This window comes from Podarcis melisellensis (genome assembly GCF_964234715.1).
Source record: "Podarcis melisellensis genome assembly, chromosome: 6".
NCBI lineage: Eukaryota > Metazoa > Chordata > Lepidosauria > Squamata > Lacertidae > Podarcis > Podarcis melisellensis.
In genome coordinates this window covers 8,017,765-8,031,123 of record NC_138538.1, presented here as the reverse complement: position 1 = coordinate 8,031,123, position 13,359 = coordinate 8,017,765, and positions in this window count along the sequence as shown.

Below are 13,359 nucleotides of genomic sequence, written 5' to 3'. Positions count from 1 at the left end.
GGTGCTGATCTTTAAAGCCCTAAACAGCCTCGGCCCAGTATACCTGAAGGAGCGTCTCCACTCCCATCGTTCTGCCCAGACACTGAGGTCCAGTTCTGAGGGCCTTCTGGTGGTTCCATCCCTGCGAGAAGTGAGGTTACAGAGAACCTGGCAGAGGGCCTTCTCGGTAGTGGCGCCCACCCATCAGAAGTCAATGAAATATATAACTACCTGACTTTCAGAAGACATCTGAAGGCAGCCCTGCTTAGGGAACTTTTAATGTTTAAAGCTTTATTCTGTTTTTAGTGTTCTGTTGGAAGCCGCCCAGAGTGACTGGGGAAACACAGCCAGATGGGCGAGGTACAAATAATAAAATTATTATTATCAGTATTATCATTATTATTAATGATATTCGGGATAGTTGGAATACTCTACCCAGGAAGGCTTGTCTGGACCCACCATTGCATATCTTTGGGGAGGGGGGATTTTTCACCAGGCCATTGGCTTTTATCCATATGGCCTTTTTGTGTGGGTGGGGTGTTTTTATGTAGTTTTTAAAAATATTGCTTTCAAAGTATCTGTTTTGTTTGAATATATTTTTCTTAAAATATTGCAAGTTGCTTTGAGTTGCCATGGCAGGAAAAAGCAACTAATAAACTTGATTAATAATAGTGACTATAACTTGTTCCATGCTTCTTCAGAAACAAATTGGAGTACTATTCCCATTAAGGAACTTCGATGTTTCTTATATAGTGGCTATAGTCTGGAGAATTTGTTCTTGTAAAAATAATTGCTGTATTTACTCGAATCTTATGCTCACCTTTTTTGGCCAAATTGGGTTGCGAAAATTAAGGTGCACATTAGATTTAATGGCACATTTACATTTGCCAGCAAATACTTTTTTTTTGTTTCAAGGTTTTGAAAATTGAGGTGCGCATTAGATTCGATGGTGCATTAAACTCGAGTAAATACAGTATGTGCTTACATATGTTCACATGTATAGCAATAATAATTATTATTGTACCATTTAATTGTCCCTTGAATTCCTGTGGCATTGGCTTCCATGCATCCATGGGCCAGGGCCCCTTAGTGAATTGCACATGTTTTTTAACCTTTTTTAAACCTCCCTGCCTGACCCGATGTGCCAGTTTTGTTTAAAAAAACCACTGGGGCTTCACTCTTGGAATCCGATCTTTTATAAGCTGATAATTCCAAAGCAATTACTGGCAAGCGCTTAGAGTATAAACACAGGGCTGGACCAGTGCAAGTTGGCTGAGCAGAAAATAACTGCCCATGATTACTGTAAAAGGTGCTGAGCTGTCTGTGCTAATAGCTTGGCAATCTGGTGCTGATAGAGACAGGGGATTCCAGCCAATACAATTAAATTGTCATGTGATAACAGAGGCTTGCTTATCGGAGAGTTAAAATTGAGCAGATTCGTGCTACTCTCTTGAAGGCAGGAAAGGAAAGTGCTGGTGTCCTCACGAAAGATAAAGATGATGAGGAGGAGGAGGGCAGGATGGTTATCTGGCTCTTCACCTGTCAATGCAAGGGCAAATTATAATTTTTAGCATTTTGATGCATTTTAGATCTACATAGTTCAAGCAAGTTCTAAGACTGGAAGAAGACGAAATTTCACAGGAGTGTTCAATATGTTACTTCTAGAATGAGTGAATCTCTCAGTTTCAGTTTCTCTCTGTTTCTCATTTTTCCAATTTTAAGTTTTTGACTCCACATTTCCAAATAAGTTTGTAATATATATCTATTTCTTTATCTATCTATCATCTATCTATCTATCTATCATCTATCTATCTATCATCTATCATCTATCTATCCTAATGAATATTCATCAGCATCTTAATGCCTATTTCTCCTTTTATATACCTTTTAATTCAACTTTGCCTAATACACATGTGTATTTGCAAGCAATTTTCCCCATTATAATGATTTTTGTGTGTGGTATTGTCACCAATACAGTATATGCATTTTAGCCTAGTTTTATATATATACACACACACACACACACACATATATATGTGTGTGTGTATGTATATATGTATGTACATACACACACACACACACACACACACACACACATATATATATATATTGCTCCATGTTACTTGGCTGGAGAACTGCATTGCAAAATTCAGAGAAGTGTGAATTTGGCAGGACAGCTGTGATTCAGTTCACATATTGTTTCGGGAAATGTGAACTGAACTGGATTCCTCTCCACCCCTCAGTACTTCATGGTATTAATTTTACAATTGACTGTAATATGCCTCTTCCTACTTGTTATGCTGCACCACTTCTTAGTAATGAGAGCTTGCCAAGTATAACATATCCAGAGGCGAAAGTAGAACAGGATTTTAAATAGCATCAACCTTGTCCTATTACTGCCTAACATGAAAAGTGGCCCTTTGTTTTTCCTGGACATTCCTCCACCTAGTTGCATCCCATAATAATGGGGAGTTACTTTACAAAGCATGTCACTGGTCAAGGAAGGAGGCAATTTGAAGCCTTATTTGTTTTTGATAAGACAAAGAATAGTGGTTGGAATTAAGGGTGGGGGAGAAAATGAGTTCAGTTTGCCTTCTAAAGCAAAACCTACTTAATTTGCAACCCCTGATCCAATAAGCAAATTGCAGGGGGAAACCCAATCTTTTTGAATTCACACATCTTTGTCAGGTCCATGGCATTCAGAGGGACTTGCTTCCTAGAAGGTGTGCAGAGGCCTTTCTGGAGTGGGGAATGTATGAGTCAGATCCTTATCAGGACCAGCCTTATCAGGACCAGCCAGATCTGACAGGTGTGTGGGGCTGCCCCCCTGTCAATCACGTGGCGTGACAGTGACATCATGTGCAAACAAACTGCTTTGAAGTCCTGAAGTTGGGACTTTGCAGCTGTTTACAAGGCACTGCTGACAAGGCGGCTTTCTTCCACTGTACAGTGGTGCCCCGCAAGACGAACGCCTCTCAAGACGAAAAACCCGCTAGACGAAAGGGTTTTCCGTTTTGGAGGCGCTTCGCAAAACGAATTTCCCTATGGGCTTGCTTCGCAAGAAGAAAGCCCATAGGGAAATCTCCGGGGACCTCTTTTAAATGCTAGCGGTGGGGAGCAAAGCCTTTCCCCCCCCCTCCGGACTTCAGAAGAGGTCCAGGAAGGCCGGCTGGGGCCGAAAGGCTTTGCTCCCCACCGCCAGCATTTTAAAAGCAGTCCGGGATAGCAGGGAAGCGCTTCCCGCTATCCCGGATGGCTTTTGAAGGCAGGCGGGGGGGAGCAAAGACTTTTGCCCCCCGCCCGCCTTCAGAAGAGGTCCTGGACCTCTTCTGAAGGCCGGCGGGGGGCAAAAGTCTTTGCTTCCCCCCCCCGCCTGCCTTCAAAAGCCGTCCGGAGGCTTTTAAATCGCCCCGGGACAGTCCCGCTGCGTTTCTCCGCTCTCCCGGGGAGGCAGGCAGGGGGGACAAAGACGTTTGCCCCCCGCCGGCCTTCAGAAGAGGTCCAGGACCTCTTCTGAAGGCGGGCGGGGGGCAAAGTCTTTGTTCCCCCTGCCTGCCTTCAAAAGCCGTCCGGGGCAAAAGCTCACTCAGAATTAAAGAACAGCTATCTATCTAGTCATTATCTATCTATCATCTATCTATCTATCTATCTATCTATCTATCTATCTATCTATCTATCATCTATCTATCTATCTATCTATATCTATCATCTATCATCTATCTATCTATCATCTATCTATCATCTATCTGTCTATCATCTATCTATCTATCATCTATCTATATCTATCTATCTATCTATCTATCTATCTATCTATCTATCTATCTATCTCTATCTATCTATCTATCTATCTATCTATCTATCTAATCTATCTAACTATCTATATCTATCTATCTATCATCTATCTATCTATCTATCTATCTATCTATCTATCTATCTATCTATCATCTATCATCTATCTATCTATCTATCTATCTATCTATCTATCATCTATCTATCATCTATCTATCATCTATCTATCTATCATCTATCTATCATCTATCTATCTATCTATCTATCTATCTATCTATCTATCTATCTATCATCTATCTATCTATCTATCATCTATCTATCTATCTATCTATCTAATCTATCATCTATCTATATCTATATCTATATCTATATCTATATCTATATCTATATCATCTATATCTATCTATCTATCTATCTATCTATCTATCTATCTATCTATCTATATCTATCTATCTATCTATCTATCATCTATCTATCTATCATCTATCTATATCTATCTATCATCTATCTATCTATCTATCTATCTATCATCTATCTATCTATCTATATCATATATATCTATATCTATATCTATATCTATCTATATCTATCTATATCTATCTATCATCTATCTATCTATCATCTATCATCTATCTATCATCTATCTATATCTATCTATCTATCTATCTATCTATCTATCTATCTATCATCTATCATCTATCTATATCTATCTATCTCTATCTCTATCTCTATCTCTATCTCTATCTCTCATCTATCTATCTATCTATCTATCTATCTATCTATCTATCATCTATCTATCTATCTATCTATCTATCATCTATCTATCTATCATCTATCTATCTATCTATCTATCTATCTATCTATCTATCTATCATCTATCTATCTATCATCTATCTATCATCTATCATCTATCTATCTATCTATCTATCTATCATCTATCATCTATCTATCTATCTATCTATCTATCTATCTATCTATCTAATCTCTTCACATCAAGCACTGCCGAATTTCATGCCTCTGCCACAACAGCAGCAAAAATAGTCAAAATTCCTTCCAACACCCTGACAAGTTTTTAAAAGCTTCTTGGAATAAAAGACGCCCTTGCCCTTGCGATAATAAGTTTCATCAGTTTGTCATGTCATCATCTTCACGTTGTTGCCATCGTGGTCTCAAGCTGACAATTTGCCCAGGACGTGAATCGGTCCCCATTCTCTGAAGAGTCGATGGAAGAATGTGAGGGTATTTTGTGAACTGTGCCCCCCACACCCACTGTTACATCTTTGGCATCACAGGACCCGAGAACAAGGTTAATTACATTCCTGTGTTTTGAGCTATTCCAAGTTCCCTGGAATGTATCGTACCAATTTGGAGTCACTGCACTGGGGGTTTCTGGGCCACATTACAATTTCCCTGGATGATTCTGTTCCATGTGAAGTAGAGCAAGTGGAGATTCCTCCACTGCGGGGGGTTGGACTAGATGACCGCTGGGTCCCTTCCAGCTCAGAGATGCTACGATTCTACGTCACGGTCAGAGGCATATTGACTCAGAATGCCAGTTGCAGAGTGGGCAGAGTGCTCTTGTGCTCAAATCCTGCTTGCAGGTTTCCCACGGGCATCTGGTCAGCCACTGTGAGGACAGGCTGTTGGACTAGATGGGCCATTGGCCTGATTCAGAACACTCTTTTTATGTCCTTATGAAGGGCAGCCTGCCAGGTGCTGGAGAAAAACAGGAACCTTTATTGAGCTGCTAGTAGAACACCTTCTGTGGTTAGTGGGCAGAGTTTAGTTTGCTCTAGTTATCTCTTTCTTGGACTACTACAATGCACTCTACGTGGGGCTGCCTTTGAAGGTGACCCGGAAACTACAACTAATCCAGAATGCAGCAGCTAGACTGGTGACTGGGAGCAGCCGCCGAGACCATATAACACTGGTCTTGAAAGATCTACACTGGCTCCCGGTATGTTTCCCAACACAATTCAAAGTGTTGGTGCTGACCTTTAAAGCCCTAAACAGCCTCGGTCCAGTATACCTGAAGGAGCGTCTCCACCTCCATCGTTCTGCCCAGACACTGTGGTCCAGCACCGAGGGCCTTCTGGCTGTTCCCTCCCTGTGAGAAGCCAAGTTACAGTGAACCAGGCAGAGGGCCTTCTCGGTAGTGGCACCCGCCCTGTGGAATGCCCTCCCACCAGATGTCAAAGAGAACAACAACTACCAGACTTTTAGAAGACATCTGAAGGCAGCCCTGTTTAGGGAAGCTTTTAAGGTTTAATAGGCTATTGCATTTTGGTGTTCTGTTGGAGCCACCCAGAGTGGCTGGGGAAACCCAGCCAGATGGGCGGGGTATAGATAATAAATTATTATTATTATTATTGGTTGGATGGTGAGTTGTACAGAGTTGCCTTACAGCAATACTGTGAACGACATGAGGGTTGTTCTTCCCATTTTTCAGGTGGAAACATAGTAGCATGCCTAAGACTGCTGAGTGAGACGGTGGCTGAGGTTTTTAGCCAACGGCCTTCCCAGCTCTCAGTCTTAGCCTCTACTGTAATGTCCTCTCCTGACCCATCATTATTCATCCTGGAATTATTTTAGAGCTGATTGTTAATCTAAAACCTCCTCCTCTCAACTGTGGGCAGATCCACACCATACATTTAACCGCACATCCCATGCACCTTTTAAAGCACATGCTTTGCTCCGAAGAACCCTGAGAATTGTAGTTAATAATAATTAATAATAATTTCATTACTGTTTTTAACATTTGATTGGGAGCCGCCCAGAGTGGCTGGGGAAACTCAGCCAGATGGGCGGGGTATAAATAAATTATTATTATTATTATTATTATTATTATTATTATTATTATTATTATTATTATTACCCCGCCCATCTGGCTGGGTTTCCCCAACCACTCTGGGCAGCTTTCAGAATACATAAAACGACATAAAACATCAAACATTAAAAACTTCCCAATACAGGACTGCCTTCAGATGTCTTCTAAAGATTACATATCTAAAAGTTCTTTATCTCTAGATGACTGAAGGGCAGGCGCCACTACCAAGAAGGCCTTCTGCCTGGTTCCCTGTAACTTTGCTTCTCTCAGTGAGGAAACCAGCAGAAGACCCTCAGAAGAGGACCTCAGCGTCCAGACTGAACAATGGGGGTGGAGATACTCTTTCACAGAACTATAGTTCCCACCCACCCCAAACAAACTATAGTATCCAGGATTCATTGGAGGGAGTCATGTGCTTCAAATGTGCATTCTGTGTGTGTTATGGGCATGTTGTAGATCTGCGAGAAGCTCAGTTGAACTGTTAGGTGCTGGTGCCTGTTTTATCCAGAATCCCGAGTGGTGACACTCAGCCTCCATCTGTTCTGGAGGAAGGGAGAGAGGGGGAGCCCTAAGGACTTTACTGCTCAAACGACACATTTATTTTCATTTGATGGCACATGAGCCATCTTCCCTCTTATGAGGAACTGGTGTCCCTGACCCCATTTGGATGAGTCCTCTGCACCATAAGGTGGAGTTCCCTCTCCTCTTTCATGCATATTTCATCCGGGAGCTTGAGAGGTTCGAAGCCACAGGAGGAACAAGTGTGGCGGAGGAGCGTCGCTGTTTGCTTTTGATGTCGGCTTCCCCTGGTGGGAATGCAAACGAACAACCTCTGATCCAGCCGTGTTGGGCTTTCTTGTGGAGTTCAGCAGCGTGCCAAAGCAAGCGTTAAGCACACACAAAACACAGCCTTCCACATAAATATATTCATACAGCTGTGCAGGCATTATGCAACTATTGCAACAGTCACAGAACATGAGCAGACTCTGGCTCCTGTTAACAAAAGTCTGCTTCGTTGTCATACATGGCTGAGCCAGCCAGCATCACCCAGCCAGACCTACTTTACAGGACTAGTGTGAATGTTAAAAGAGAGAAGAAAGGGGAGGCAAGGAATGCATGTGTAACTCAACAACAAAGGGGCTGCCTTTGAAAGTGACCCAGGAACTACAACTAATCCAGAATGCAGCAGCTAGACTGGTGACTGGGAGCGGCTGCCGAGACCATATAACACCGGTCTTGAAAGACCTACACTGGCTCCCAGTACATTTCCGAGCACAATTCAAAGTGTTGGTGCTGACCTTTAAAGCCCTAAACGGCCTCCGTCCAGTATACCTGAAGGAGTGTCTCCACCCCCATTGTTCTGCCCAGACACTGAGGTCCAGTGCTGAGGGCCTTCTGGCAGTTCCCTCACTGCAAGAAGCCAAGTTACAGGGAACCAAGCAGAGGGCCTTCTCGGTAGTGGCACTCTCCCTGTGGAACGCCCTCCCACCAGATGTCAAAGAGAAAAATAACTACCAAACTTTTAGAAGACATCTGAAGGCAGCCCTGTTTAGGCAAGCTTTTAATGTTTAATAGGTTATTGTATTTTAGTGTTCTGTTGGAAGCCACCCAGAGTGGCTGAGGAAACCCAGCCAGATGGGCGGGGTATAAATAAATAAATGTATTATTATTATTATTATTATTATTATTATTATTATTATTAGCTACTACACTTTCTAGTGCAATTCCTAGCACCAGGAATTTGACAAACATGGTTCATGTTGAGGCAGATCAGATAAAGCAGAACAGAGCAGTTGTCTCCAGGTGGGCTGGGTATTGCCAGCAATTTCCAGAGCAGCATGTGGGGCAGGGGAAGGTCTTGCTGTTCCCAGCCCATCACACTGATGGAACTATAAAGAGTTTTGAAGGAGTCCTCTTGGCTTAGCTCTGTGACCTCTTTTTACTGGCAGGCCTTACATCTGTTCACACAGCAATGCGATGCTGGCATGGGGGTGTGAGAGAGTGTTCAGCAGAGCAGTGCACTGGCTGCAGAATAACATCAAGCTCTCCTGCTGCTGCCCTTGTATATTTTACTCCTGTAGTCTCTCCAAGCCCCCAGAGATGCCTGTATTTTTAGATTTTCCTCTTTTTGCTCACACGCTACAGCAGCTGTTTATGCTCGCTGAATCTAAGAGATTTCTTTGGATAATGGAGAGCTCAACACTCAGCGAGTGGATGCCAGAAATATCTGGGGGAGACAGAGACAGAATCCCAGTTTCCCTGTGTCAAAGTTCTTTTTCTCCACTCCTCCGATCGGAGACGGCAGGACGCAATAAGCTTAAGGCAGTCTTGTCAATTACGGTAATTTGCAGAAAGTTATTGTTGTTGTTTAGTCGTGTCCGACTCTTCGTGACCCCATGGACCAGAGTGCGCCAGGCACTCCTGTCTTCCAATGCCTCCCGCAGTTTGGTCAAACTCATGCTGGTAGCTTCAAGAACACTGTCCAGCCATCTCGTCCTCTGTCATCCCCTTCTCCTTGGGCCCTCCATCTTTCTCAACATCAGGGTCTTTTCCAGGGAGTCTTCTCTTCTCATGAGGTGGCCAAAGTATTGGAGCCTCAGCTTCAGGATCTGTCCTTCCAGTGAGCACTCAGGGCTGATTTCCTTCAGAATGGATCGGTTTGATCTTCTTGCAGTCCATGGGACTCTCAAGAGTCTCCTCCAGCACCATAATTCAAAAGCATCAATTCTTCGGCGATCAGCCTTCTTTATGGTCCAGCTCTCACTTTCATACATCACTACTGGGAAAACCATAGCTTTTACTATACAGACCTTTGTTGGCAAGAAGGTTATTGGCCTGTAATAATATTGCAGCTTGCTTGAAGCTGGCGCATCAGGGACCTCCATCCTCTTGCAGAGGCCCACGGCACTTCTGAGCTGGGCACAAAGGAGGTAGCTTTTCTGGGTTTCTCTATGCTGGGTGTGGAGGAGGGATTTAGAGCTCTGCCTCTACTCTGCCAACATACTTACCGGACACGTAAGAAGAGCCTGCTGGATCAGGCCAATGGTCCATTAAGTCCAGCATCCTGCTCTCGTGGTGGCCAACCAGGTACCCATCATGCCCTAGGACCCTTGTACTTACGGGACCGCCTCTCCCGGTATGCCCCACGGAAGACCTTAAGGTCCATAAACAGCAACACCCTAGAGGTCCCGGGCCCTTAGGAAGTCAGATTAGCCTCAACCAGAGCCAGGGCCTTTTCAACACTGCCTGGTGGAACACTCTGCCTCATGAGACCAGGGCCCTGCAGGATCTGTTTTCTTTCCACAGGGCCTGTAAGACAGAGTTGTTCTGCCTGGCCTTTGGCTTGGAATCAACTTGATCCGCTCCCCCTCTTTCCTTTCGCCTTCTGTGATGGAACTCCTATTTGGGGACTTCCCTGGCTTTTCTCTGACCCACGTTAGACCAGTCTGGATAGTTGGCCTTAGTGAAGATTTGATGTTTTCATCCCCAAAAAGTTTTTGATTTGAGTTTCTACTGAAATGAGGCTGCATTTTAATGTTGTATTTAATCTTGTTTTTAAGTTGTATTTTAATCAATTGTTTTACCTGGTGTTAGCTGCCCTGAGCCTGGTCTTGGCTGGGGAGGTCAGGATATAAATAAAATTTATTATGATGATGATGATGGGAAGCCCACGTTGGGTGTGGAGGAGGGATGGAGAACTCTGCCCCTACTCCGCCAACATACTCACTGGTCACATAAGAAGAGCCTGCTGGGTCTTTCTGGCCCATGTAGGACCAGTCTGGATAGTTAGCCTTGGTGAAAACTTGACGTTTCCATCCCCAAAAAAGTTTTTGAGCTTTTGATGAAATGAGGCTACATTTTAATGTATTTTAATCTTGTTTTTTAAGTTGGATTTCAACCAGTTGTTTTATATCTGGTGTTAGCCGCCCTGGTGCTAGGAATCTGGTTATTATGGGGAGGAAGAAATTCCCACTTGCTTGGATGGGAGCTTTCCCTGCCCCCGGGGCATGCAGATTCCAGCTCAGGACCAGATCATCACCATCCCACACTGGCAATTAGTCTCCAAACGGCGCAAACTTGAAGCCACAACTAACATAATGCTCCATTAGCGAGGACCTAAGAAGGGATTCATTTCTTCCCGATTGCAAATTTCATTTCGGGTTGAGTTCCTGAGCCGAGTTCATCCATATTCATCAGGTTCCTTTCTGCTGCTTCTCTTCCACTGCCTTTGCTGGCAGGAACCGCTGGCTCAGCATCGGCACACTTTGCTGGGTTTGTCTCTTATGTGACACTGAGCTAATATTTGCAATTTCCCCATGCCACTTTGAACAAGCTCATAAAAACAGGGCTGGGGGGGGGGGAAGGAAAGCGCTCTAAAAATCCCAGTAGATCTCAAGGGAAGCCCTGCCACACAAGGAGCCTGCAAGCCCTGTTTAGCAGATCTCTGTCCTCTCTGCTTCCAAACTGCTGTGATCCCAGGTTGTGATTGATGCCATCGCTGCACCAGTCAAGCACCCTGGTTGAGACTCCTGCCATGAGTGGGAATTACTCAAAATGTGTTGTTGTTGTTGTTTAGTTGTTTAGTCGTGTCCGACTCTTTGTGACCCCATGGACCAGAGCACGCCAGGCACTTCTGTCTTCCACTGCCTCCCACAGTTTGGTCAAACTCATGCTGGTAGCTTCGAGAACACTGTCCCACCATCTCGTCCTCTGTCGTCCCCTTCTCCTTGTGCCCTCAATCTTTCCCAGCATCAGGGTCTTTTCCAGGGAGTCTTCTCTTCTCATGAGGTGGCCAAAGTATTGAAGCCTCAGCTTCAGGATCTGTCCTTCCAGTGAGCACTCAGGGCTGATTTCCTTCAGAATGGAGAGGTTTGATCTTCTTGCAGTCCATGGGACTCTCAAGAGTCTCCTTCAGCACCATAGAGTCTCCTCCAGCACCATATACTCAAAATGAGCAAGGGCCAAATTAAATTGGAGAGATAATATAGTGCTGTGCAGGTGTGGGGAACCTCGGGTTTTGGGAGCAAATGCAGCCCTCTGTGTCTCTCTAATCTGGCCCTTGGGACTTTTCCTAGGTCACACCTTTGCACCCTCTGCCACTGTTTTTGCCTGGCTGGAAGCTGCCCTTGAATTCTGATGTACTTTCCAACATGTCCCAGAGGAAAACTGGGGTGTGCATCTTTCGGGGCCTTGCTCCTGCACGAGTCACATGACCTGCGCAATAGCACCCCCCCCCACAAACATACATCTTTTAAGTCCGTGATCTCAAAGGACACAGGTGACTCACACAAGAGCATGGCCCCTCAAAATGGCATATCCCAATTAAATCAGGACAGTTGAAGGGTACACTCTAATAATGCTTCTTAGTTACCTAGATGAAAGAGAGAGAGGAGTTGGTGAGTCTACCTAGGCCAATGCACAAAAGTAAACATTTGCATTTAATGCTCTGCCCAGTTTTACCTCTGGCCCTGCCCACCAGAACAGCAACTCACACAGAAGCACAGAGAGTGAACTCCTCTGAGGTGAGCAGGGTTTTTCTGTTTTTTCCAGGGGCCAGAGTTGCATGTGTTTCCCATTTTAATTTAGGAACAATAACACATTCCCTAGCTATTAGGCTTGCAATTCTTTGGTGTAAACTGGTGAAGTCTTTCTTCAGCAGTGATTATTCATGCTCTGTTTCTTGACCCGCAAGCTTTATTCTAAAACTTGGAGCTTGCCATTATGCGCTTGTGACAGCATCTCATCCCCTGGTAGATGTGAAATTTGGGGCTTCATTATCTTCCCTCAAATGAATGCAGCAGCTTCAAGAGAATACATCTTTTTTCATCCAAAGAGACACCCAGGTTAAAGGGTCCGTTTTAATTAGTCGCTAATGACTCCAATCTTATCATCTAATGGAAGAACAATTGGGTGTAGGTCTGAGACTTGAAGCCATGTATAGATGTCTGTCCAACCTTCAGATGCAGTTTGAAACAAAAAAGTTGCAAAAGATTACACGGGGGAGGGAGGAATAAAATTAATGAGTGCCAAGCAAAGTTGGTCATCTTGGCTAGAACAAATTATTGACACAGAAGTAAACTTTTGGGCAAATTTGCACAGCACATCTGTCAACCATAAAGCACCACATCAACCGTATATTTTCACCCACTCAGATTTTCCCCTTTGCACGAAGGCATCAAACCAAAACTGGACATGCAGAACCTTGTCAAATAAGTCCGCTTACCATTTAACTGGCAGTGCAGCACTGAGGCATGGAGAGACTCCGTTGCCATTTCTGTAGGATGTGGAACACAGAGCAGTCCAATACAACATTCCTAGAGGGGACGTAAAAAGGGGATGTCTGGACCAGCCAGTCGGAACTTCCTGTTTTCTCCTGGGCTGGGACAAACTTCCTCTACATGTGACCAGAGTTGGGCATGACCTTACCTCTGCAGGTAACAAAAGCATAGGGCTGGCCACCACATCGCTCTCTCCTCCATCTTGCTTTCATCGTAGAAGCATCAGCTGCTTAGCTTGAGATGTTCACTTGGCCTCCAGCCAAGAGAGGACAAAGGAACTATCCCCTTATGGGATAGATTCCAAGTGTATATATTTTGTAACTTAAGTCTGCCTTCTGGGATCCATCTGTGAACAGAATGTGTGAGTAAACTATTTTATACCTTTTATACAAGACTTTGTCATGTCCATTCTTTTTTAGGAGGGAATAAAGGGGAATTACCAGGAAACTTATTTTAGCGGCTAAAGCAAGCCTTGCAACAAGTTAT